The sequence below is a fragment of the Branchiostoma lanceolatum genome, unplaced genomic scaffold (assembly GCF_035083965.1).
Source record: "Branchiostoma lanceolatum isolate klBraLanc5 unplaced genomic scaffold, klBraLanc5.hap2 Scaffold_78, whole genome shotgun sequence".
NCBI classification, from domain to species: domain Eukaryota; kingdom Metazoa; phylum Chordata; class Leptocardii; order Amphioxiformes; family Branchiostomatidae; genus Branchiostoma; species Branchiostoma lanceolatum.
In genome coordinates, this window is record NW_027100649.1 from 28458 (window position 1) to 33442 (window position 4985).

General features: G+C 38.4%; 1 long non-coding RNA gene across 1 annotated transcript; it reads left to right on the plus strand.

Moving 5' to 3' along the window:
* The first annotated feature begins 2854 nt into the window (after window positions 1-2854).
* On the plus strand, window positions 2855-4758 carry LOC136426148 (uncharacterized). The gene is made up of 2 exons (XR_010754158.1): window positions 2855-3141; window positions 3791-4758. It is a non-coding gene; the product is annotated as an uncharacterized lncRNA (long non-coding RNA).
* Window positions 4759-4985: the final 227 nt, after the last annotated feature.

A 4985-nucleotide genomic window follows, 5' to 3' on the forward strand; every position in this document is an offset into this window, starting at 1 on the left:
GGAGAAATATCAATGTAAGCATTAATAATTTCTGTAATGTTGGTATTGTTATGACGTAATATGACGTAAGTATGACGTCATCGATGTGATTTTTTGGCTAAATTTGGAATTCCCGTAATATCTAAAGGTATTAAACTAAAAAGTATGTCTTATTGATGTCAAGGTATAACAAGACATATGACGTACATAGTAACTACGTTGACGTCAATGACGTCATGTGTATTTAGCTATCCCTTGTTATCCGCCATATTGGACCGGCCACTTCGACATCTTTGAAATTTGTTAATCTGATCTGAATGATTCTTGTTAAGAAAATACTAGGTAATGACGAATTTGAAGGCGACAATATATAAGCTAATAATATGGTCCACCATCTTGGATTTTGACCGATGATGGAATCAAAATTAGCATGATTTATTAATGTAAAAACATGAAAATTACATTAAATTACATATGATGTTATAAATATAGGCAAAGCAGTGTGGTTTAGCAAGAAAACATTAGAAACATAATTGTTTGAACCGACATTAGTGAATTTTGTATGAAATGCCTGTCAGAAACCCATTGCCATGGCAAAACGAAAAAAATGATAAACTTATACTATTATTATACATCTGTTGCCAGCTGAATTCTATGAAGATTTACAAAGTTCGGTAGTCCTAGTATACGACGTTTAGCAGTTACACGACGTTGAAGTTGCCGCGAGCACTTTTAGCACCCCCCCCCCAGTCTAGATACGGTTTATAAGCAAGGGTGTACAACAGCTCTATTTAAGAAAGAGACGTTTGTAAGATATGTAAAGTGTTTGGGAACCTTTACTTTCAATAATCCTTTCCAGACAGCTGAGCTGACGGCAATTCAGTATTTCTACAGCTCTATGTATTTACTGAGTCGGGAAATGCTAGCGTTTATAGTTTACTCAAACATCATTATCCTTCACCTAGAAATTCACTTGAGATTCGTAGCACTTAAATCAATTTAATCTTTGTAATGTAACAAAGGCGCAATCACTAATACATGATATTGAAATAACAACATATTTACCGAAATAGTTGGGAGATACAGTGCTCCAAATTGCTCTTAACGATTCACGTCCGAACGCTAAAAGGGGTTCAGATTCTTGCGCTTCCTGTTACACAAAATATATATCTTATTACCTTAATAAAGCGTTATCTGAAGGATGCAGCACTACCCGGAAAAGTTCGTTACCTACTGGGAAGATATACGAGTAGACAGTGGGCCTACATTTCACAGTTAGGCCACAGTGTGTACATCTAATGGATGACATCCTTTGGAGGCTCAAAATTTGATGCGAGATGGCGACAAGAAAAAAAAGATGGGTAAAATGAAAGCAAGATGGCCTAGACGCCACAAACGCTGTCACAAGGAATGAATCATTAAGCGGAAAACATGGTGTCACAACCTACATGTCTTTTATTCCTGTTTTCAAACAGTGCACGAAGTGACGCTAGTGTGGTTGACTGGTATTATTTACTTTGTTGGCAACTACAGTCTTGGCTACAACACTAGTGTCATGTCTCCAAGACAGTACAACAAGACAAAATTCCCAATTTATAATCTTACTTTCTGGTCATCTTGACAATCTCAGAAGGGAAATTTTGTCAAAATCAAACGAAAATGAACGCTTGCACTAATGGCATCCCTAAAGTTTACTTGATGTGGCCTAGTTGTGATCTTTGAGTTAACATGCAAGTCTAGATCTGACTGTTCCCTAAAACACATTTGCGCGCGCGCGGAGCTGGCTTGTATTCCAACCACTTATTATGTTTAGCCATACCTAGTATGGCTCAACATATTGTTTTTGTTATGTTTAGCCATACCTAGTATGGCTCAACATATTGTTATGTTGAGCCCATAAGTATGGGCTCAACATATTGTATTTGTCTGGTTCTTCTTCTTCTTCTCCTCCTCCTGACAAATCTTCAAATGGCTACTACTCCGCCATTTCTTACCCAACCGACCTGAAATTTGGCATGGAGGTAAAGATGGCGAATACCCAAAGGCCCTTTTTTAATCGTTTTGAAACAGGCCTTAAAATCATTTTTATGGAGGTTTTTTGGGGCATTTTTAGGCAATTTCTATATTTTTGGCTCCTGTGCCCTGGTATTACAAGCAAATGGCCTGGAATTCGGCACAAGGGTGCCTGGGACATGTCCCTACAGGACTACAATCACATTTCTGGTGTACATCACTTCAAAATGCTTCGTATGGGGGACTTTTGGACCCATTTTCAGACCAAAAACGGGTCAAAAGTGCTGTCCCCGTTCCATGTTCTATCTAAGAATCCATGTTCTATCTAAGGTTCCGGGCGTTCCATTTGCTGCTGGCCAAAGAACATGAGTTCTTTTCTGGTTACCTGAGGTCATGTTGCAGGTAAACACGCAAGCCTTTGCAGTAAGAAGCTCTTGGCGTCTCGCAGTGTAGTAGGGGTGGCGCAGATCCCGAAATTTGTTCTCCGGCCCCGTCAAAACCGAAAAATGCGCCAAATTCAAGGCGTACGATCTGATACATAACGGTCAAAAATCGCTTATAATTTTATACCAGTAGTTAAAGAAGGTTCTTAACTCAATATCTGTGAAGGATTTACTAAAATACCGTCAAACATAAGCGAGAAATCGCCCATCGGGTTACGCGCATTTCGCCCGCGGGAGCAGGTGCACCCGCTTCCCGGTCACGCACTTGGGGAGGGCCGGCTTCGCGCCGATCCAAATACGGATCGTTACGTCACTCGTAAACAAGAAAACTAGTCGCCAATTTGTAGCCAGCATTACGATCTACAAAATGATGTAAGTGGTCAGCTTGTGCGACTTTCATTGGTGAAAATATTCACATCTTGATTTTTCAAATCGAAATTCCGGAGGGAGGTACCCCTTTAAAAAAAATTTCGACATTGGTATCGTTGGAAAATTCAAGAGATTGTTGTTATTTTGGTACCAAATTCGCATATATTCGAGCCATGGTGGGCTCCGTAATCGGCTGATACTTTTAAAATTGCGAGCCAATTTTGGGAAGGAAGCAAGATGGTGGACGGCAGCCTGGGCGCTACAGACCGCTGTAGTTCGGAGCCGATTACGTCGGCATCGGGCCAAAATACGGACACTTCTATTACCCAAATGCCAGGTAATGTCTTTTTCCAAGTCTTTACGTAGTTTTATGTGGGTTTTGGGTTATTTTTATGTCAAATTTGACGGCATGATTATCGGTAAACACTGTTGTTTTTGTATGCCGCATGGTAGCTCAAATAATTTGAATTTGCCGTTTTAATACGTGGATTTTCGTGCCAGTGGTTGCATGTATGATTACTATAAATCATTTTCAACTTGCGCCCTATGGATGCATTTGGTTCCTGTTTTTTTTTTGCTAGTGCCGTAATCTAAACTTAAAATGCAGAAAACTGTACTTGCTATCCTCACCTTCTGACGTCACTGCTAGGGGGAGGGGGGCGGCGGGGATGCCCAGCTGCCCTCTACTCGAGTCGTAGTTTCCGTTGTAATTTATTTTATGAGTAGAAGTATAAACCTCACTTGACAGAACTATGCTGGTCTGTTAAGTTTATTAAGTTGTTACATTTATAATGAATGATAGCCTTTATTATTGTATGCAATTACCAGTACTACTTAGTATAAATGTATGGTAGCTAATGGAGGAAATAAAGTACCTAAGTATCCAAGTTTCATATTTATCTCATCATAGATTGTTTGAAATGTGTGTCTGCCATGAATGTATTATATAGTTTGAATTTCAACAGACGTTTTCTCTTTTGACACAGGAATGAAGAGAGTGAAGAGGAGGAAAGTGATGAAGAACCAACAGAACTGCCAGTGAACTAGAAGACGAGACTAGATATAATTTCTATTTGCCGTAAATAACTGTAGTTTTGGTACATAACGAAAGAGAACTTCAGTAACTTCTACCCTTGTAGTGATCAGCATGTGTGTCTTGGTTATCTCAGCTGGATAGAGAAACCATACAAAAAGTAGATTTAGCTTTTGTAGTTGATTCAACTGTAGAAATAGTTCCAGACCAGGGAAGCAATGGCCACCTGTTCCATGATCCAGTTGTCTGATTCCCGTAAAATTGAAATATAATACATGTACATGTACGTATGTACTTTGCCACTCAACTGCCCTGCAACAAGAAACGAAATTCCTGCAGTGAAAAAAGGGGAAGAAATGAAATGAATGCTGGATATTGAATTGTCGGACCAATATTGCAGATTGTACAAAGAATGATATCAGTGTGTACAAATGTAAATATATAGCATTGGGTAATACATGTAGTTCAATATTTCTGGATCAGATTATATTTTTGAGGCTAAAATTGGAATCAGCATGTGTCTAAACCTCTGTGTACCACGTTTTTTTTCTTTTGGTGTATCTTCAAGTATAAGGAAGATATGCAAGTTGCATATTTAATTAGTGGATGCACATCTTATTACCTCAGGAAATCAATTATTCATCATGATTCATAATTTCTGAAGCAGATATATAGATTTTATGGCCGCCATATTTAGATTCAGCATGTTACAGAACCCATGTATGCCAAGTTGTTTCCTTGTATATTGTACGGTTACAGAGATATCGCAATCTTACATATTTAAGATGTCCTGTGCCCATGTCCATTTTTTTCCCACTTTTGGTGATATTTTGAGATGAGAAATCTAAAGAAACGATGAAGGCAAAGCTACAAGCTTTAAGGACTTGTTAATATCATTGTAAATAAAGGGAATGCAGCTTATTTGGTGCTTCTATTGTGAATTATTACTGAGTTATGACAGTTTTAAGATATTACATTTTAACGGTTTTTACGGATTCCGGAGAATTTGAGGACTAATTCTCAGACCTTTGAATGGCCGTAACTCGCTAACGGTATGTCCGATTTTGTTGAAACAAAAAACATTCTGTTTCTTTCACAAATACCTATCAGATGACACCAAGTTTAAAAAGATATGAAGAGTTTGAAAT